A 23,398-nucleotide genomic window follows, 5' to 3' on the forward strand; every position below is an offset into this window, starting at 1 on the left:
CAGAACGGGATGGTGTGTCATGTACCTCTCGAGCGATGTACTCAGGCCACGTTGCAGGCAGTGGTGTCGGTGTCAGTGTGGAGCATCGTTGTCGGAGATGCCAAGGCTGTGGTGTGAGCAAGGTGATGCGGAGTGCAGGGCGACAGGTCACGGTGCAAGCAGCGGCTCAGTGACATCAGGTGGTGGCATCGGTGAGACCAGGGTTGCGGTACGACGTGGGGCACAGTTCTCTGTAAAGTCATCAGGTCCCGGTGCAGTCAGCGGCATCGTTGACGGCATCGCAGTGATTTTTCTTGTGTTTCAGCACAAAACACACAGTTCCCCGTGCTGTAGGCAGATGAAGCTGAAGTTTTTGATATCCCTGATACTTTCAACTTGTGGCAAGCTCTACTCCAAGCCCTTGGAGAAACTTCACAAGCAGGATACACAGCAAAGTCCAGTCTTTGCCCTCATTAAGGCAGAAGCAGCAACTGCAGACCAACCCAGCAAAGCACACACAGCAAAGGGTCCGTACTCCTCCTCCAGCTCTTCAGCTTTTCTCCTTGGTAGGGGTTCCTCTTGATCCAGAAGTGTTCTAAAAGTCTGGGGTTTGGGCCCACTACTTGTAGCCAGTTCTGCCTTTGAAGTAGACAAACTTCAAAGGAAAGTCTCTGTTGTTGACAAGATCCTGCCTTGCCCAGGCCTGGCCCCAGACACACACCAGGGTGTCGGAGACTGTATTGTGTGAGGGAAGGCACACCCCTTTCAGGTGTAAGTGAACATTCCTCCCGCCACTCTAGCCCAGATGGCCCATCACGATATGCAGGCTACAGCCCAGCTCCCTTTGTGTCACTGTCTAGTGGAGATTCACAAACAGCCCAACTGTCAGTCTAATCCAGACGTGGAATACACAAGCAGGCAGAGGAACAGAATGGTTAAGCAAGAAAAATGTCCACTTTAAGCGTGGCATTTTCAAACTGACAATCTAAAAAACAACTTTACCAAAATATGTATTTTTAAATTGTGAGTTCGGAGACCCCAAACTCCAGCTCTCTATCTGCCCCCAAATGGAAACTACACTTCAAAGTTATTTAAAGGCAGCCCCCATGTTAACCTATGAGAGAGATAGGCCTTGCAACAGTGAAACACAAATTTGGCAGTATTTCACTGTTAGGACATGTAAAACTCATGAGTATATGTCCTACCTTTAACATACCAGTTACCACATACCCCTGCACCCTGCCCATGGAGCTACCTAGGGCCTACCCCAGGGGTGCCTTACATGTACAAAAAAGAAAGGTTTGGATCTGGCAAGTGGGTACACTTGCCAGGTTGGATTGGCAGTTTAAAATTGCACACACAGACACTGCAGTAGCAGGTTTGAGACATGTTTACAGGGCTACTCATGTGGGTGGCACAATCAGTGCTGCAGGCCCACTAGTAGCATTTGATATACATGCCCTGGGCATCTCTAGTGCACTTTACTAGGGAATTACTAGTAAATCAAATATGCCAATCACAGAAATGCCAATTACACATGCAATTTACACTGGTCAGCAGCAGTAAAGTGCCCTGAGTACACAAAACAGCAAAAACAAAGTCCAGCACACAGTCAAAACATAGGAAGCAGAGGCAAGAAAGACAGGGGAGACCAAGCCAAGAATGCCAGGTCTAACACATGTCTCCCCCAGCTGAAATGTGGGAGAACTACTCAACGTCATCGGAGGTCTCATCACTGAGGCGGAAGATTCTGGCCACACCATCAGCATTGGCATGTTCTGTTCCAGGGTGGTGTTCCACCGTAAAGTCCATTCCCTGTAGGGAGATGGACCACCTCAACAGTTTTGGATTCTCACCCTGTAGGAAGCTTGCCTGGTGTGTAATGGGTACCTAAGGTACTTACACCTTATACCAGGTCCAGGTATCCGCTATTAGTGAAATGTAGGCAGTGTCTAGAAGCCAGGCTCTCTAGAGGTAGCTGTGGATGAGCAGCCAAGGCTTCTCTAGGAGACATGCAAAGCTCATGTAATACCACTGTAGTCACACAGCAGTTATACACATAAAAGAAACCACAAAGTGTTACAAAAATAAAGGTACTTTATTATGGTAACACAACACCAAAAAGACTCTAGAGGCAATACTCACTTAGGAGATAAGTAATACACAAGATATATACACTAGTTGCTAGAAATAGGCATAAGAATAGTTAGAAAACAGTTCAAAGCAATGTAAAACACAATAGAGAACAGTGACCCTAGGGGGAGCACAAACCATATACTAAAAAAATGGAATTCGAGAGTCAGACCCCCACCTAGGTAAGTGGAGTGTGTAGAGGGACACTGGGGGTACCAGGAAAGCACAAAGGTAGGTACCACAACACCCCACAGCGACCAGGAACATAGGAGTAAATGACTAGAATTTCCCCAGAACACCCACTTAGAAGAACAGGAGAGAAATGCAAAACCCAGAGATGACTGCAAGAAACCAACGGTGGATTCCTAAAGAAGAAGGCCTGTGGGAAGAGGACACCAAGTCCAGAAGACACAGCAGAGTCCAGTGGGGGCAGGAGCCCCTACCCCTCAAGCTGAGGATACAGGAATTGGTCGACGGTGAGGAAGAAGAGTCAGCACTGCAGCCCTGGAGTTGGAGTCGAGTTCCTGGAGAATGCAGGCGATGTCCCACGCTGGAAGGAAGATTGCAGTCGGGTTTGCATGTCTGGATTCTACCAACAAGCTTTGGCACAGGCAAAACTAAGGACCAGGAGGACTCAACCCAGGAGGGTGAGTCTGAGGGGGCCCTCAGTGTCACAGGCAGCACGCACAGGAGTCCCACAGGATGAGGACACAGAGGGCAAGATTTATACTTTTTCACGCAAAACTGCATTAGCAAGGGTCCCCTGGGCATGGCCATTGCACTCTGTGCTATGTTGGGGGCCCATTTCTGGGCCCCCTGTGGCATTTAAAAAAAAAGGTAATTACTTACCTTTACTTACCATTAGTTACCTGGGGTGGGGTCCCCCATCCTCCGCTGTCCCTCTGGTGTGGGTCGGGTGTCCCTGGGGTGGGGGGAGGGCACCTGTGGACTCATTCCATGGTGTTCCACCATAGAAATGAGCCCATAGGTCCCTTAATGCCTGCCCTGACCCAGGCGTTAAATAATGGCGCTAAGCAAGCTTAGCGCCATAATTTAGGCCCTCCTCCCTCCCATTTTCGCACAGGAGGATAAATAAGGCGCAAGGGCCTTAGAGTCATTTTTTGCCCGGGAACGCATACCATGCATCTCATTGACGCAAGGTAGGTTTTCACGGTAAAAAAATGACTCCATAACTTTGGCGCTAGACAGGTCTAGCGGCAAAGTATAAATATGGAGTTAGGTTTGCGTCGAATTAGCGTAAAAAAAAAAGATTATGCTAATTCGGCACAAACTGAGTATAAATACCGGACAGAATTTGCAAATGGAGCCCACGCAGCACTATGAAAAGGAGTCCCACGCCGAGGAGCGTCACTCAGGGAGCTATGCATCACAGGATGGAGTGCTGGGGACTTGAGCTACACAATGCCTGAAGACCCCTTGGAGAAAGTGCCAGCAAGCCTTGGCAGCTGCAAAGGACGCGGTGCACGGGGGTACTGTCCTGTGAGGGAAGGCAAGGGCTTACCTCCATCCAAGTTGGACAGCTGGTAGAGAGGACCGTCTGGACAGTTTCTGACCACCACTCGTGTTGCAGGATCCACGCAGCTCAGCAAGAGAGGGGATCCATGCAGCCGGTCATCATTGCTGTTAGTACCTCTAGATGCAGGGGAGTGACTCCTTCACTCCAAGGGAGATTCTTTCTTCTTTCCTGTGCAGACTGAAGACAGGCTGTCCTCAGAGGATGCACGACTGGGGAAATGTTGCAGAAGCTGGAAGGAGCCGTGGAAACAATGTTGCAGGCGAAGTCTTAGTCGTTGTGGCAGATTGCCGGGTCCTGGAGAGTCCAGATGCAGTTTCTTTGGTCAGAAGTCAAAGTAAGGGATGCAGAGGAATCCTGCTGGAATCTCGCAAGCCGAATCTGAGGAACCACCCAAAAGAGAGACCCTAAAAAGCCCTGAAAGGGGGACTGGTCACCTACCTCGGTGACCACCTATCAGGAGGGGGCTCTGACGTTACCTACCTGACCTGGCCACTCAGATGCTCCCAGAGTTCCCTGCCAGCCTTGGATCCAAGATGGCAAATCCCAGGGACCCTCTGGAGGAGCTCTGGGCACCACCCCTGGGGTGGTGATGGACAGGGGAGTGGTCACTCCCCTTTCCATTGAATAGTTTCACGTCAGAGCAGGGACTGGAGGTCCCTGAACTGATGTAGACTGCTTTATGCAAGGAGGGTACCAAATGTACCCTTCAAAGCATACCAGTGGCTTTCAGAGGCTACCCCTCCAAAGTCTGCAACACCTATTAACAAAGGGAGAGGGTGTAACACCCCTCTCCTAAATGAAATCCTTTGTACTGCCTTCCTGGGCTCGAGCTGCTCAAGCAACAAGAGGGCAGAAACCTGTCTGTGAGGTGGCAGCAGCTAGGGCTGCCTGGAAAACCTCAGATGGCTATAGGAGCAATGCGGGGGGTACGCTAAGGAGCCCCCAGAGTGCATGGGATCACACAACCAATATTTGGAAAAGTATTGGGGTATGATTCCGACATGTTTGATACCAAACATGCCTAGGTTCGGAGTTACCATTATGTAGCTGGACATAGGTAGTGACGTATGTTCAGTACACGTGTAAAATGGCATCCCCGCACTTGCAAAGTCCAGTAAAATGGGACTGGAGTTTGTGGGGGTACCTCTGCTAGTGCAGGGGTGCCCTCACACATAGGTACATGCACCCTGCCCTCTGGGCTGAGAGGGTGTGCTATAGGGGTGACTTATAGTGGCCTGGTGCAGTGACCTATAGTGAAAACGGGTCCATGCACCCGGTTCACACTGCCTGCAATGGCAGGCCTGCAGAGTCCTTTTCATGGGCTCCCTATGGGTGGTATAATAACTGCTGCAGCCCACAGGGATCCCCTGGAACCCCAGTGCCCTGGGTACCTAGGTACCATATAATAGGGGCTGACATGGGGGCACCAGTATGCCAATTATGGGATGAAATACAGAGCTTTGGGAAAGCAAGTATAATCACTGGGGTCATGGATAGCAGGATCCCAGTGAACACAGTTAAACACACTGACATCAGGCAGAAAAGGGGGTAACCATGCCAAGAAAGAGGGTACTTTCCAACAGCAAGCCTCGGTCCAGCTCACCTTTTTGGGTTGGTTTTTGGAGGTTAACTCAGTCAAGGGGGTAACAATAATGCCATATCCCTTCACAATCCTCTTATAGTATCCTTTGAGACCTAAAAAGGCTCTCACCTCTGTCTGGGTCTTGGGGGGTTCCCAAGCCAGAATGGTGTCAATCTTTGGCTGCAGGGGTGCTACCTGGCCACTCCCCACCTGGTGTCCCAAGTACACCACGGAACCCTGTCCTTTTTGGCACTTACTCGCCTTACTAATGAGGCCTGCCTTCTGCAGAGCCTCCAACACTTTGCAGAGGTGCTGCAGATGTTCTTTCCAGCTGTAGCTGAAAACAGCAATTTCATCCAGGTAAGCTGCACTGAAGTCCTCCAATCCAGCCAAAACCTGCTTAACCAACCTCTGAAAGGTGACAGGGACATTTTTCATGTAAAAGGGCATCACTCTAAACTGGTAGTGCCCATCTGGCGTAGAAAATGCAGACCTCTGCTTTGCCCCCTCAGTTAGAGCAATCTGCCAATATCCAGACGTTAGATCAAATGTGCTGAGAAGCTTGGCAGCTCCCAACCGATCAATGAGCTCATCACCTACGGGGATGGGGTGCGCGTCAGTCTTTGTGATGGCGTTGAGCCACTGTAGTCCACACCAAACCTGAGTTCTGGAGTGGCACGGGGGCAGCAGCCTTTGGGACCAAGACTGCTGGGCTGGCCCAAGGGCTACTGGAGAACTCAATAACCCCTATTGCTAACTTCTTTGACACCTCATCCTTGATGCTAGCCCTGGCCTTGTCAATCTCTCTGTAAATTTTGTGCTATACGGTTGGACTGTCCCCATTGTCCACATTACATGTACACAGATGAGTGACCCCTGGGGTCAAGGAGAACAAGGAGGCAAACTGTCCCAACACCTGGCAACAGTCCTTTTGTTGCTCTGAGGTCAATGAGAGAGAGAGGCTCCACAGACCCATCCTTCTCCTTGGCAGACAGGAGGTCAGGAAGAGGCTCTCTCTCTTCCTCCACCCCATCATATGTTTTTAGGAGCATGGTCAACTCAGATCTCTCAAAGTGAGGCTTGAGGAGGTTCACATGCAGGACCCTTAAAGAGTTCACTGGAGTCCGCAAGTTTACCAGATAGATGACATCACTCTTGCGCTCCATCACCTCAAAAGGCAGAGTCCACTTGTACTGGAGAGCCCGAGGCTCCACTGGGTCCATCAACCATACATTCTCAACCAGAGTGGCATTCTTGTCATACCAGTGTTTCATGTCTTCCTGGCTTGCTTCCAGGTTCTCCTGAGCTAGCTTCCTGAAGCGGGCAGTCTGGTTCCTAAAAGCCAGCATGTAACTGAATACACCCTGGTGGGGCTTACTGGAGGCCTTCTCCAAGCCTTCTCTAACCAGACTCAAAGGTCCCCTCACAGGGTGGCCATCAACAACTCAAAATGGCTAAATCCAAGATCCTTTTGTTGCACCTCCCTGTAGGTGAACAGAAGGCATGGCAAGAGGATGTCCCACATACACCTAAAGGGCTTGTACAGGCCCATAATCATGCCCTTCAAGGTGCAGTTCAATCTCTTAACCAGACCGTTTCTTTGGGGATGGTAAGAAGTGATAAACTTGTAGGTTACCCCACACTCCTTCATAGAGACTTCATATATATAGATATGAAGTTGGTACCCCTGTCAGATACTACCTCCTTGGGGAACCCCATGCGGGTAAAGACCCACACCGATGCACGTTCCACCACAGGGGCAGTGATGGATCTCAAAGGAATGGCCCCTGGGTACCTGGAGGCATGGTCCACCAAGACCAGGATGAACCTGTAGAAACCTTGGTTAGGGCCATCTGATTCTCTGCTTCCCTCACTTTCGTACAACGTGGCTGGGGAAGGGCTTTTCAGGGCAGGTTATTGTAGAGTGCTCAGTTTCCCCTGAGATCTTATGTAATCATGCCACTCTAAACTTCCATTAGTGAAATAATTTTAAAGTATATACTGAGTGGAACACAACCAAAGAGTGGTCATAGCATTTAGTCTTGGCATTTGGCCAACTTGGAACTTGAATCGCAGTAAAATAAAGTTTTACAAATATATGCCTGATAAAGTTCTTCGGAAGTCCATCTGATAAATCATTTAACTGATCTATTTGTGATTTGTCTTCAAAGTTGTTTCCATAAAAATGATGCACAAATTGCAATTTATTAAAATTCCTTGATACTTCTGAATAAGTGCCCAGGGCCTGATGTCTTTCTTTACCTTTTTGGCATCAGATGTCCTTCAGCTCTAATTTCAGTAGTGGGTGAGAAATCCACGGTTTTGATGGTGCTGCACTGCAAGATCATCCCTGTTAGAAGGAATCTTCAGAAGCTGCTAACAACAGTGCTCAGCAAAGTAAAACACTAGTGCCCCAGATCACCTGCTTTCAACTAGGTCCAAGGCAGTAGCAACTGGAGGTCTTTGGACTGTGAAATTGGGGCTAAATTTGGATGAACACCCTAAAGGACTACCAGAGTTTTAGGACAGAGAGGGAGAGAGCTGAGATTTTGCCAAGACTGAAACTTTCCAACTGAATGTAACCAATCCCAGGTCAAACAAATATATAGTTTTATGGCTTATAACTGACAATGCCAGGTTCAACAAAAACGAAATATTTTACTCTGGAAGTCACACATTACCCAAGACCAGGGCATTTTCATACTTGGGTACATTCTTTGACTCGTGCTTAAGTTGGCGCCCTTTGGCGGATGAAAAAAAAGTCGTTCTTATAAGGGTCAATGGAGCTGTTTTGAACTTTGCCACCAAGTTGGGCAGAAGAGCCATCAAGGCACTATTGTAGGTTTACCACACTGAATATATCTCTACAGTGATCTATGGGAGCAGGTCTTGGGGGTACACAAATCAGAATTAGTTTCAGATAGTTGAAAATACTTTTAAAGATGACTTTTATGTGTCCCCAAAATGTCTCAACCTTTGCAGTACACGAGGGAGTGGGAGCAGGGTTCATAACTGATTTAATAGCTCTTGCTTGCTTCTTCTTTGGTTAGACATTGAGACCAGGAATGAAACCAAGATGAAAAAAGAAATCCTGAAAGACACTTTGGCCATGGACCACTCTCATTATATTCCCTGGCTCAAGTACGTTAAGAAAGCTTTGCTGAGTTTAGGTAGAGAGAAATCATTCAGTACCCCTGACAGCATAGTTAAGGATGATTGCAAATGGATAATAGAAAATGTTATGAGACAAAGGGCCAACGTCAGAGAAGAAGCTGCCCTTCAGATGCCCTGGGTATGTATATATTTATTTTGTTGAAATCAATTCATGAAATGGAGCTCTACCTCTCAGTTGTAAAAAGTAATTGCAATCGTTTTCTACTCAGTAGATTTAGGTTCGACCTATTGCATAACTTGTTGGCTTTCCCCCAGGGCAGGAAAGATACCCATACCCTCGACCTATGCAGCTGCGACAACGTGTCTCCACCGGACACTTTGCATTTTATTATGTTTCGTAACTTTTATGCTGTTCGGAGAAAAGCCTACAGTATTCCCTTGCTAAAACTTGCCAAGTTTACTCAAGTGCATCCAGGTGCGTCCATTTCTTTTGTATCTTCAATTTCTGTCGGTCGATAATAGATTCAATGTCGTTTGTTTTTTAAAAGCTGCAATCAGGCTGAGAAATAGCTGTGATTTGTGAATGTGTATGAATATTATTTGGGGACTCATGGTATTTCACAGGTTTTTTATTGTATGTATTTTACATTTTTATATGTGTATTTTAACTTTTTGACTGTCTGATATTTTTAAGCGGTGTTGACTTGCATAATTTGTACAAAAAATGAATAAAGCATGTTGATGAAGATGATATTTTCAGCTTCCATATTTCCTTAAACAATAGGGACTTCACACATGGCCACCAAATCCAGTAAGCATGCCACTCACCACTTATTAAAAATAGCCAACATTAATAAGGAGAAATGAACGAGAGCCAAGATAAATGCAAAACGTGAATCATCAAAATACCTATCCTAACATCAGAGGGCTTTTCACACTTATTAAAATGTGAGATACATGCGTTATCACATTTTACAAATAAATACATACATCTCCAAATTCTGAACCTCTAAAAAATATAGCTCTCTTCTAAAGGAGTCTTCCACACTAGTTTCATCAACATTTATCCCATGGTGTTCATTTCTAAATTTTGGTGTCTTGTCCCCCCCAGTCTCTTACTGACCTACTCAATCACAAACCTACATGTCTTTCAGTAAGATTTGGAAAAGAACTGCTGGCCTCCAGTGTTCTCTCTAGTTTATTTTTCTTGGAATTTGTTTTCCACCAGGTAAACATTCCAAACATTATGGCCCTCATTATGACTTTGGCAGTCTTTTTCAAGGATCGCCAAAGCCACGGGTGTCAGAAGACCGCCCACCGTATTACAGGTACTGCCAGATTTCCACCACACTTTGGGTGGCAATCCGGCAGTAGTCGTGCTGGCGGACGGAGGCGCTCTGGCTGTTACACCACCTCCACCGCCCCACCAGTAGGCTTCCCCTGCCATATTATGGGCCATAATACGACTGGCCGTGTCCTGCTGGTGGGGCGCTGCCGGCGGTGGAAGCGCCCCGTCCCATTCCCTGCCAGACGACCTTCTCCCCGGACCACGCAAGGTGATCGTCGGACAGGGGAGGGGGCTGGGAGGGTGTCGGGTGTTGTGTGTGCATGTGTGAGTGTGTGGTGTCTGTATGCGTGCATGAATGTGTTTATGTGTGGCTGTATGCGTGTCAGAATGTTGAAGTGAGTGCGTGTCTGCCTGTAAGTGTGTATGCGTGTGAGTATGCGTGTTTGGATGGGTGTGAGTATGCGTGCTTGAATGCGTGTATGAATGTTGTTGGGAATGCGTGTATGGATGCGTGCTTGAATGCGTGTATGAATGTAGTTGTGAATGCATGTATGGATGTGTGTGAGTGGATGTGTGTATGTAAGTGTAGGTGAATGGGTGTATGTGTGGTGCGTGTGGGTGTATGCATGCAGGGAGGGGGGCACTATGTCTGAAGGGGGCTGGGAGGATGGGGGTGCTGTGGGTGAAGGGGGGTCTAGTGCTTGCTGGGGGGGTGGAGCCGTCTACTGATGACAGGGAAGAAATTCCCTGTCACCGGTAGCCTTTCCGCCATGGTTTTCGTGGCGGTGCTACCACCGTAGAAACCATGGTGGGAAGCCGGCTCCTAATACTGCCGGCGCTCTTCTGTGGACGCCGGGTCGGAGATGCTCATCTCTGGCCCGGCGGTGCAGACCGCCATGGTGGTACAAGTGGGGATGTGGCGGCTTGGCAGACACCAACCCGCCACCCTCATAATGTGGCGATCTTCACCGCAAGCCTGTCAACAGTAAAACCGCCACCTGCACTCCTATTTTCTAGCTCCACCTGCACCTGGGTCCTGTTTTTTGCATACACCCGACCATGAGTCATCTAACTTTGTGGTTGCATGAGTGACTCATCTGTGACTCTGTTGGTGGCCCTGCAGTGGCCCCTGCGTGGCCACATTCAACCCAGCACAGTCCACACAGTCCTGTTACGACACATCAAAAAGGGCCTCTAGGGAATCCCCACCCTAGATATGGTACTGAATCTGCTCCACTGACTGGTACCAGGAGGCACTGTCATTTCAAACGAAGGCACCGAAAAAACGTCGATGTTGTCGAGTCCTTACAAGGCAGTCCCTCATAGACTCAAGACAACCTGAGAGAAAGCTCTGCAGCGGATTTCACTGATGCTCACCGGTGTGAACTGTTGACACCAAGCACACCACTACGAGAGCAGACGGGACCAACCGACATTGTATGGGTGAATTTCAACTCAACCGAAGAGCCAAGACTCAATCCACTCCTCTATTTATTTACAGAATCATCTGGCTAAATTATGACTGCGAGCAGTGACATCCGGGTACAGCCAACTGCACCTGTCCACTCGTCCATTGATGTTCTACTGATAGGCTCCAGAGACTGAAAGACTCAGGTGGTCATTACAACCCTGGTGGTCGGTGTTAAAGCGGCGGTAAAACCGCCAACAGGCCGGCGGTAAAAAAAATGGGATTATGACCGTGGCGGAAACCGCCAACAAAGACAGCCACTTTAACACTCCGACCGCCACGGCGGTAAAAACAAACAGCATGGCAGGCACCGCCAACAGACCGGCGGGAGACGATGTACCGCCCACAGTATCACAACCTACCAATCCGCCACCTTTTCCGGGGTGGTAGCACCGTGGATAAAAACATAGTGGAAACAGGCATTTCGTAGGGAAAATGCTCACCTTTACAAACTCCACGAGGAACGAGGACACCATGGAACCGAAACTCCAAATCCTACCAGCAATTGTCTTCCTGCTCCTCTACCAGGAGCACGAACGCCGGCGCAGAAGACAACGGTGAGTACTGCACCTACAACACAGGGGAAGGGGGAGGCAAAAAACAGGGACACACACACACGACACACCCACTCCCACCCTCACCCACTACAACACACACACTAATGCATTGCATTCCATCACAGTTACACCACCCAAACCCCCTGGAAGAATGCAAAGACACAAGGAACTGATTGTAAACATTGAAATATATTAATATACAGCACTCAAAAATATATACACACTAAAAACTATTATATACACCAAATATACAAGTCCAGGCATTGTACCAGTCATTGTCCGTGGACCACTGGGCCCAAATTGCATGGGCGAAGCCCACACAGGATACCTGACCTAAACAGAGAGAACACTGCAGGGGCATCAGTTAGTAATACTACAGGTACCTTAGGGGGAAGGGAAGGGGGGGGCACCTCAGCCGGATGAGTGCACAACGCCAGATCCACGAGGGGGCTCCATGCCCACTGTACAATCCTGGGGAGTGCAAAGCCACAGTCTCACAAGTCCATACAGTGGGTGGTCTGCCCACTGTTCAATCCTGGGGAGTGCAAAGCCACAGTCTCACAAGTCCATACAGTGGGTGGTCTGCCCACTGTTCAATCCTGGGGAGTGCAAAGCCACAGTCTCACAAGTCCATACAGTGGGTGGTCTGCCCACTGGTCAATCCTGGGGAGTGCAAAGCCACAGTCTCACAAGTCCATACAGTGGGTGGTCTGCCCACTGTTCAATACTGGGGAGTGCAAAGCCACAGTCTCACAAGTCCATACAGTGGGTGGTCTGCCCACTGGTCAATCCTGGGGAGTGCAAAGCCACAGTCTCACAAGTCCATACAGTGGGTGGTCTGCCACTGTTCAATCCTGGGGAGTGCAAAGCCACAGTCTCACAAGTCCATACAGTGGGTGGTCTGCCCACTGTTCAATCCTGGGGAGTGCAAAGCCACAGTCTCTCAAGTGAATAACAGTCTCCACAGGTTCTGGAGGGGGCCTGGTGCCCATAGTGCTTCTTCCTGTGAAGGATTGAGGTAGTGGATGCATGTCTCCACTGGTTCTGGAGGGGGCCTGGTGCCCAGAGTGCTTCTTCCTGTGAAGGATTGAGGTAGTGGATGCATGTCTCCACTGGTTCTGGAGGGGGCCTGGTGCCCAGAGTGCATTGTGCATCCCGTGACCGACCAGCGGTGATTGAGATGGCGGTGCCCTGTGCAGCGGTGCTTGAGATGGCGGTGCCATGTTCAGTGGTGATTGAGATGGCGGTGCCCTGTGCAGCGGTGCTTGAGATGGCGGTGCCATGTTCAGCGGTGATTGAGATGGCGGTGCCCTGTGCAGCGGTGCTTGAGATGGCGGTGCCCTGTTCAGCGGTGCTTGAGATGGCGGTGCCATGTTCAGCGGTGCTTGAGTTGGCGGTGCCATGTTCAGCGGTGCTTGAGATGGCGGTGCCCTGTGCAGCGGTGCTTGAGATGGCGGTGCCATGTTCAGCGGTGCTTGAGATGGCGGTGCCATGTTCAGCGGTGCTTGAGATGGCGGTGCCCTGTTCAGCGGTGCTTGAGATGGCGGTGCCCTGTTCAGCGGTCCTTGAGATGGCGGTGCCCTGTGCAGTGGTGCTTGAGATGGCAGTGCCCTGTGCAGCAGTGCTTGAGATGGCGGTGCCATGTTCAGCGGGGCTGGGGCTGGCGGGGCCCTCCGGGGCAGATGTGCTGGGGCTGGTGGGGTCCTCATGGGCCATCTGGGATGGGGCTGGCGTGGCCCTCCTGGGCCGCTGTGCTGGGGCTGGTGGTGGCCTCCTGGGCAGCTGTGCTGGAGCTGGCAGGGCCCTCCTGGGCAGATGTGCTGGGGCTGGTGGTGGCCTCCTGGGCAGCTGTGCTGGAGCTGGCGGTGCCCTCCTGGACAGCTGTGCTGGAGCTGGCGGTGGCATCCTGGGCAGCTGGGATGATGGCGGTGTTCTCGGGCGTACTGCCCTTCCCAGACTTTCCGGGTCTCCTGTGGCCCTTCCCCACCTTGGGAGGTGTCACAGCTGCCTCCACACTCCCACCGGGACCCCTGGGAGCGGGTTTGTTGGCTGGAGTCTTCACCCTCTCCCGCCGGCACCATTTTCGGATGTTTCTCAGGGAGGGGGCTGGCTGTGCTCTGGCTCCGTGCCAGACTGGCTGCCCTGGTGGCCGGTGCACTCCACACACCTCGGACGACACGCACCACCGGTCCCGGATATGTAGTGGCTGAGGTGCTAGCTCGGGACCTATGACATGGACGGGGTGGGGGAGTTGTGGGGAAGAGGTTAAGTTTAGCCAGGAAAAGTTTTTGGGGAGCAGTGGGACGGGTAGGTGGAGGGGGTTTGGGAGTGGAGGAAGAGGTTGTGGTTGTTGGAGGTGTATGTCTAGTGGCTTTGGGTGCAGGTGCTTGGGCTGGAGGTTGTCGTGAAGTGGATGGCTGTTGGGTGGGTGGCTGCCTGCGTTTGTGTATGTTGGGATGTGGCATCACAGACACACTGGGAGAGGCCACAGGGGACGTGTAAATGGTAGTGGGGGTGGTGACTGCACGTGTGCGGGGTGTTCTGGTGTGTGTGCTGGTGAGGGACGTAGTGGGTGAAGATGTTGTGCATGCAGGTGTGAGTGGAGATGTGACAGGGAGGGAGGAGGGAGACGTGGAGGAGGGGGACACAGTGGAGGCAGTGGATGTTGGTATGTCTGCATGGGTATGATGCTTGTGTGAGTGCCTGTGGGATGTGTGGTGCTTATGTTTGCCTGAGCTTCCCTTGTGTGTTGAGGTGTGTGCAGGCTGGTCTGATGGTGTGCTTGGGATAGGCAGAGGTACAGGGGATTGGGTCTGGGTGGAGGAAGTTGGAGGGGGGAGGCTAGAGACAGGGACAATGGCTGCCATCAGTGCTGAGGCCAGAGTCTGAAAGGCTTGCTGAAGGGCCACCTGACCAGAATGAATGCCCTCCAGGAATGCATTACTCTGTTGCAATTCCCTTTCTACACCCTGGATGGCATTCAAAATGGTAGACTGCCCAAAGGTGAGTGACCTGAGGAGGTCAATGATCTCCTCAGTGAGGGCAGCAGAGGTGACTGGGGCAGGGCCTGAGGTGCCTGGGGCGAAGGAGATGCCCACCCTCCTGGGTGAGTGGGCACGGGGCAAAGGATGAGGGGCTGCTGGGAGGGCGGTGCTGGTACGGGGGTGGCGGCTGTACCTGTTGATGCAGGGGGCACAGATGTTGCCACCACCACAAGGGAACTCCCATCAGAGGACGAGTCCGTGTCGCTATTCTCCGCTCCTGTCCCCGCCGTGGAGCTCCCCTCTCCCTCCGTTCCACTGTTGATATCTGAGTCCGTAGTGTGGCCCTCCATGGCCATGTGGGATGCAGCTCCCTCGTGCTCCGGTGCCACTGCTCCTCCGCCTGAATGTGCTAATGCACACATGAACAGGAAGACCACAAAAAGGGGGGGAACAGAATAAAGACATGATGAGTGCATGCATTACCGCTACCGTTGGCAGACAGGACAGACACAGAAGCCCCCTGCACTACGCCGCACACTTGGGGTCCACTATTCAATCCCTGGGACATGGCCTACAAGGCTATGGACGACATCTGCACACATAGATGACACAGGGACATGAATAGCTGTACTTAGCACCCTACAGAGGTGGGGTGGTGGGCCACAGGGCCATGTCTTACGGAGGGGCCTAGCCTACGGAACTCGCCCTGGCCTCGGGATACCCACAGCCCTCATCCCCCACCCAGACACCTCCACTGCGCGCAAAGTCAGCAGAATGAGAGTGTACTCACCCCCTTGTGTCTGCTGTGATGCCCTCACGCGCCCATCCAACTCGGGGTAGGCCACCATCAGGATCCGGAACATCAGGAGGGTCAAGGTTCGACGGGCACCCTTCCCACGTTGGGAGGCCATCCCCAGCTGAGCCTCCGCCGTCTTCTTGCTCCAGCGGCGAATGTCCTCCCATCTTTTCCGGCAGTGGGTGCCCTGTCTGTGGTGGACCCCCAGGGTCCGGGCATCCTTGGCGATGACACGCCAAATATCAGTTTTCTGGTGGGCGCTGACCTACATGAAATGTACAGGGGGAGAAGAGAAGTCATTACCTTCTGCACCGTCAATGTGAGTGGCCCCCATCCCTACCCCTGCCATGTGGCACATGCACTCACCGTCGTTTCATGCACGCCTCAATCTCCTCCCCCCCCCATCTTTCATCCACCCCACTCCACACAGGCATAGCTCATACAGCATGCTCCCAGTGTATTTACCTGTTTGTCTGGAGGACCGTAGAGTAGCGCGTACTGGGGGAGGACCCCATTCACAAGTTTCTCCAACTCCTCCGATGTGAAGGCAGGGGCCCTTTCCCCAGAAGCATGAGCCATTGTCTCTTCCAGACCGAGGTCACAGCAGCACTTTCAGTGTAGGTCCTCTCCTGTCAAAGATCAGGTATCGAGTGATTGAACAGATAGAAAGTGGCGGTCACGTCCGTGGCGGTGCGTACCGCCACCGCCGGCGTACATCGTCATTGGCTCCTGAGACCCATAGGGTCCAATGTTAACCAACGCAGCATTACGCCGCGGTCTTCGACCGCCTACCGCGACGGTGTACAACGCCAGCGCAGTTACCTCACATCCCATTGTCACATTTACAGGTCAGGCAGCCGCCATTTCAGGGGCCCACATGGCTTAATTTTTAACTGCGTCACACATACCTAGGCCTTGCCTCAACACTCATACAAGCCATTAAATGGATTAAGAATCGTGTTCTGTGCAAGCTGTGGTTACGTACCGCTGGGTTGTTTGACTCTGTGCTCGCTGTTGTCCTTCATAGGCACCGTCCGCTGGGACATGTGAGGAGATGGCGGCATCCTCCGGTGTACAGACCGCTGGTGGACCTGTCGACAATGGAGGAGCGACATGTCATCGTGACCTACAGGCTTGACCGTGCCACAATCCAGTAACTGTGTGCCCAGCTGGAGCCAGACCTGATGTCAGCTATCCGCCATCCCACAGGAATCCCCCCTCAAGTGCAGGTGCTGTCAGTACTCCATTTCCAAGAAAGTGGGTCATATCAAACAACAGTGGCCATTTCATCAGGGATGTCCCAGCCTATGTTTTCCAACGTGTTGTCCAGAGTGTTGTCTGCCCTGCTGAAACACATGCGGAGCTACATCGTTTTCCCTGAGGTGGAGGATTTGGCTACAGTGAAAGGTGACATATCCCCAACATCATAGGTGCCATTGATGGGACCCATGTGGCTTTGGTAACCCACAGCAGGAGTGAACAGGTGTACAGAAACCGGAAGAGTTACCATTCTATGAATGTGCAGATGATGTGTTTGGCAGACCAGTACATCTCCCATGTGAATGCCATGTTCCTTGGCTCAGAGCATGACGCGTACATCATGCGGAATAGCAGCATCCCTTATGTGATGGGGCAACTCCAGAGGCACTGTGTGTGGCTAATTGGTGACTCTAGTTACCCCAACCTGTCATGGCTACTGACCCCAGTGAGGAATCCCAGGACAAGGGCAGAGGAACGCTACAATGAGGCCCATGGGCGAACAAGGAGGGTGATCGAGCGGACCTTCGGCCTCCTGAAGGCCAGGTTCCGGTGCCTCCATATGACAGGTGGATCCCTATTCTATTCACCAAAGAAGGTGTGCCAGATCATCGTGGCCTGCTGTATGCTTCACAACCTGGCTTTGCGTCGCCAGGTGCCTTTTCTGCAGGAGGATGGTCCAGATGGTGGTGTTGTAGCAGCTGTGGAGCCTGTGGAGAGTGAAGAGGAGGAAGTACAAGAAGACGACATAGACAACAGGTACACGGTGATCCAGCAATATTTCGAGTGAGACACAGGTAAGAATACAAACCGGCATACTACATGTACTTAAACACTACTACCTCTCTACTGTCTGTCCTTTTCACCCAGTGTATGGTAACTGAGTTGTCACTTTCCCTTACGATTTCACGGATGTATTTCCCACAGTGTGACATCTGCTTTGTTTCCCCATGGACTACAGCTGTGTGACATTGGTATGTTGACATCACAATTTAAATAAGCATTTTGGCACTGTAATTACTAATACAGTTTTTCGAAATCACAGACAGACTCCTGATTGTTTTGTGCTATGACGGTGTTTATTTACGTGCAAACTATTGGAGGGGGCTTAAAAATTGGTGAGGGGTGATGGTGGAGGAATGTCTATGGCAGAGTCCAGTCTATGAGTCTCACAGGTGCATTGTCCAAATGGGTCTGGGAAGTGGAGCTGGGGCAGTTTGTGGAAGGACAGGGTGACAAAGTGGGACAGTGGGATGACAATCAGGGTGGTCTCATTTCTTGGCGGGGGTCTTGGCATCTTTCTCTGTCTTGTTCCTGGATCTCAGGGACCGCTTGCAGGGTGGTTCTCCTTCTGCAGGGGGTGGGGTGCTGGTGGCCTGTTGGTCCTGTGGTGGGGCCTCCTGTCCACTAGTGCCGGCGGAGATGGTGGGCAGTTCTTCGTCCATGCTAGTGTCAGGGGCCCTTTGTGGTGCCACAGTGTCCCTCAAGGTGGTGACAACTAGATTCAGCACCCCTACGATGGTGTCCAGGGTGGAGTTGATGGCTCTGAGTTCCTCCCTGAAGCCCAAATACTGTTTCTCCTGCAGGCGTTGGGTCTCCTGAAAGCTGGCCAGTACCATTGCCATCGGCTCCTGGGAGTGGTGATAGGCTCCCATGATGGAGGAGAGGGCCTCGTGGAGAGTGGGTTCCCTGGGCCTGTCCCCCCCATGTCGCATAGCAGCCCTCCCAGTTCCCCTGTTTCCCTGGGCCTCTGTCCCCTGGACCGTGTGCCCACTGACACTGCCCCCAGGTCCCTGTTGTTGTTGGGGTGGTGGGTTAGCCTGGGTTCCCTGTAGTGGTGGACACACTGCTGCTTGACGTGTCCTGGAGACAGAGGTATGGGCCCGTTGGGTGGGTGCTGTGCTGGTGTTTCCAGAGGGGGGAAGGTCTGCAGTGGCCTGTGGCAGTGTGAGGGGAACCGACAGTCCCGAGGTCCCCGATGGGCCGGGCTGGTCATCTAGATCCAGTTGGACAGAGCTGCTGTCCTCACTGTGGGCCTCTTCTGTGGGTGGAGTGGACATTTGTGGATCCTCCTGTGCGGTGACATTGCGTAGGGGTCCTGCAGGGGTATAAAAGCATGATTATTGCATCTGTGTGTGCCATGGTGTGCAATGGGTGGGTGCCCGTGTACCCCAGTGCTTGCATTCCTGTGTGGGGGCTTGTGTGATGGTGGTTTGGGGGGGGGTATGGGTATGTGCAGTGGGCATGCTTTGGTGATGGGTGTCCATGCTTTGTGGTTGCATGCAGGGCTTTGTGTTGGGATGGGTGGGTTGTGATAGTGTGACACTTGTGAGGATTAGGAGTGATGGGGGTGAGGGTGGGGGTATGTGTTGGCATGCAGGTGGGGTGGGGGGATGAAGTAGTGAAGATGTGACTTACCAGAGTCCATTCCTCCAGATACTCCGCCGAGGCCCTCAGGATGCAGAGTCACCATGACCTGCTCCTCCCATGTTGTTAGTTCTGGGGGAGGAGGTGGGGGTCCACCGCCAGTCCTCTGCACTGCAAGCCGGTGTCTGGAGACAAGGGAACGCACCTTCCCCCGTAGCTCGTTCCACCTCTTCCTGATGTCATCCCTAGTTCTTGGGTGCTGTCCCACGGCGTTGACCCTGTCCACTATTCTGCTCCATAGCTCCATCTTCCTGGCAATGGACGTCTGCTGCACCTGTGATCCGAATAGCTGTGGCTCTACCCGGATGATTTCCTCCACCATGACCCTGAGCTCCTCCTCCGAGAACCTGGGGTGTCTTTGCGGTGCCATGGGGTGGTGTAGGTGATGTGTGGGGTGGATTGTGTGGTGTTAATTGTGCTGATGTGTAGTGGTGTGTGAGGTGCGTGGAAGTTGTGTGGGTGATGGTAATGTGTGCATGTGGGTGCTCGATTGAAGTTTTTCGTGTCTCTCTCTGGCCTTCGTTAGACTTTCTGGTCGTAGGGGTTTGTGGGTGATGTGGGTGTGTGTTTTATAATGTAATGGGTGTGTGGGAGTGGTGTGCGTATGTGTATCAGGTGTGTGTATTTAGAAATATCCAATGTGGCTGTGTTTTGTATATGTGTGTGTAATTTGAGCGCGGCGGTGTGTACCGCCAATGGAATACCGCGGTTGAAAGACCGCTGCGTGGATTCATGTGTCGTGATAGTGTGAACGTATTTCTGTTGGCGTGACGGTGTCGGTTTTGTTATCGCCAGTTTATCACTGACCTTTGGTGTGGCGGACTTCTGTGGGTGTCTGTCTTTTGGCGGTTTCCGAGCTGTGGGTCATAATGGCTGTGGCGGTTTTCCGCAGCCGCGGCGGTGTGTTGGCGGTCTTCTGCGCGGCGGTAAGCGCCTTTTACCGCCAATGTTGAAATGACCACAACAGTGGTGTCTACTTTGGTTGTTTATTCCCACAGGTTGGGCTCGTTATCCCTTTGTTTGGATTTTAGGAGAGATGTAGTGTCCTACTGGACACATAATTGCTTCAACCCTCCCTGAGGGCTGGTCTTACACCTGCCTGTTAGACCTGACAGCCTTAGGGCGGTCACCCCTAACTTTTTGCCTGCCTCCCCCCACTTTTTGGATACTGTTTTTGCTGGTTTTAAGACTCTGCACACTTTACCACTGCTGACCAGTGCTAAAGTGCATATGCTCTCCCCCTTTAAACATGGTAACATTGGATCATACCCAATTGGACTATTTAATTTAATTATAAGTCCCTAGTAGAGTGCACTATATGTGCCCAGGACCTGTAGATTAAATGCTAACTAGTGGGCCTGCAGCACTGATTGTGCCACCGACTTAAGTAGCCCCTTAACCTTGTCTCAGGCCAGCCATTGCAAGGCCTGTGTGTGCAGTTTCACTGCCAAATTCGACTTGTCATTTAAAAGTACTTGCCAAGCCTAAAACTCCCCTTTTTCTACATATAAGACACCCCTAAGGTATGCCCTAGGTAACCCATAGGGCAGGGTGCTGTGTAGGCAAAAGGCAGGATATGTACCTGTGAAGTTTACATGTCCTGGTAGTATAAAACTCCTAAATTCGTTTTTTCACTGCTTTGAGGCCTGGTCCCTTCATAGGCTAACATGGGGGCTGCCCTCATCCATTGTTTGAGTGGTAGCTGCTGATCTGAAAGGAGTAGGAAGGTCATATTTAGTGTGGCCAGAATGGTGATATAAAATCCTGCTGACTGGTGAAGTTGGATTTAATATCACTATTTTAGAAATGCCACTTTTAGAAAGTGAGCATTTCTCTGCACTTAAATCTTTCTGTGCCTTACAATCCACGTCTGGCTGGGTTTAGTTGACAGCTCCCTTGTGCATTCACTCAGACACACCCCAAACACAGGATCCTCAGCCTCACTTGCATACATCTGCATTTTGAATGGGTCTTCCTGGGCTGGGAGGGTGGAGGGCCTGACACTTACATGTCAAAGGACAGTAGCCTGCCCTCACACAAAGGACTGCCACACCCACTACTGGGACCCTGGCAGACAGGATTGAACTGAAAGGGGAACTGGCGCACTTCTAAGCCACTCTTTGAAGTCTCCCCCACTTCAAAGGCACATTTGGGTATATAAACAGGGCCTCTGCCATACCAAATCAGACACTACCTGGGAAGGAAACTCTGGACCAGAACCTGCAACCTGCCAAGAAGACCTGCCTGGCTGCTCAAAGTTCTCACCTGACTGCTTTCTGAGAAGGACTGCTGCCTTGCTGTTGCCCTGATGTCTTGCTGCTCTCTTGCTGTGCTGCAGAAGTGCTCTCCAAGGGCTTGGATAGAGCTTGCCTCCTGTTCCCTGAAGTCTCAGGACCAAAAAGACTTCACTCCTGCAACTGGACTCCTTGTGCGGCAAAAATTTGACGCACAGCCTGTGAAAAAACGATGCACAGCCTTCAACGCAGTGAAAGATCACTGCACGCCGAACCCGGAACGATGCAGCCTGACTCCGCAACAGGAAGATCGACGCAGCGCCATCGGCGCGACTGGAACTTCGACGCACGACCCACTGGATCGACACACAGCCGACCCGGAATGATGCAGCCCGACTTCCTGAGAGAAATCGACGCAGCGCCTGCCATGTGGGAGAAATTTCCACGCATCGCCCACCGGAATCGACGCAGCGCCTGTGACTTCACTCGGCAAGCCCAGGATTCCACGCATCGTCCCTGTGGCATCCGAAAACCCCACAACCCAAAGAGGATCCAAGTCCATGCGCCGGAAATCGACGCAAAGTCTTCCCCACGTGGAAAATAACGACGCAAGTCCGTGTGCGAAGGGGCGAAACCAACGCACACCTACCTGTTTTCCACGCATCTCCTCCTCTGCGGTCCCTTGCGAGGATTTTTCAACGCAAACCAGGTACTTTGCCCTACAAGAGACACTTCTTGTTTCTAGGAGAACTTAAGACACTTTGGCCCTCATTACAACCCTGGCGGTCGGTGTTAAAGCAGCTGTAATACCGCCAACAGGCGGGCGGAAAAAAATAGAATCACGACCATGGCGGAAACTGCCAACATAGACAGCCACTTTAACACTCCGACCGCCACGGCGGTAGAAACAAACACCGCGGCGGGAACCGCCAACAGACAGGCGGAGGACAAAGTACCACCCACACTATTACAAGAGGCCTATCTGCCACCTTTTCCGGGACGGTACCAACGACATCAAAAGCACGGCGGAAATGGGACTTGGAATGGAAACCACTCACCTCTCGACACCCAACGAGGAACCAGGACGCCATGGAGCCAGAACTACAGGTCCTGCCCATGCTGCTCTTCCTCCTCATGTATCAGGAGCAGCAAAGACGCCGTCAACGACCACGGTGAGTACTGCACCTACAACACAGGGGAGGGTGGGAGGGAAAAGAGAGTGACACACACACGCAACACGCAATACCCCCGCCCCCACCCTCACCCACAACACCACACACACAAATACATGCAGCAACATTACATATACACCCCCTAACCTCCTGGAAGAACGCAAGGACAAAAGGAAATGAATGTAACGATTGTAATCAATAAAAATCAGAAAGTGTAATTTCTTAAATCAGTATATACAAATATGTACAGCAACTACACAAATCCGGATAGTGTTTGAATCATTGTCCGTGGACCAGTGGTCCCAAAATGCATGGGCGAAGCCCACAAAAGATACCTGACTAAAAACGGAGAGAACACTGCAGGGGCATCAGATCGAAATGAAACAGGCACCTCAGGGGAAGGGGGGGCACCTTAGCCGGATGAACGCACAAGGCCACTGCTGCACGAGGGGGCTCCATGCCCACTGCTGTATCTTGGGGAGTGCAAAGCCACAGTCTCTCAAGTCTTTCCAGTGGGTGGTTTGCCCACTGCTCTATCCTGGGGAGTGCAAAGCCACAGTCTCTCAAGTGGATGCTATTCTCCACTGGTTCTGGAGGGGGCTTTGTGCCCAGAGTGCTTCATCCTGCCAAGGACTGAGGAAGTGGATGCTATTCTCCACTGGTTCTGGAGGGGGCTTTGTGCCCAGAGTGCTTCATCCTGCCAAGGACTGAGGAAGTGGATGTATCTCTCCACTGGTTCTGAAGGGGGCTTGGTGCCCAGAGTGCTTCACATGCAGTGTGGCAGGTCCCATTCCCTCACCTGGGTGTGTGTGCCACAAGATTGCCTGGGAACAGGTAGCATGATACACCATGGAGGCAGAGACACACTCC

This window comes from Pleurodeles waltl, chromosome 1_1, assembly GCF_031143425.1.
Source record: "Pleurodeles waltl isolate 20211129_DDA chromosome 1_1, aPleWal1.hap1.20221129, whole genome shotgun sequence".
In the NCBI taxonomy this organism is placed as follows: Eukaryota; Metazoa; Chordata; class Amphibia; order Caudata; family Salamandridae; genus Pleurodeles; species Pleurodeles waltl.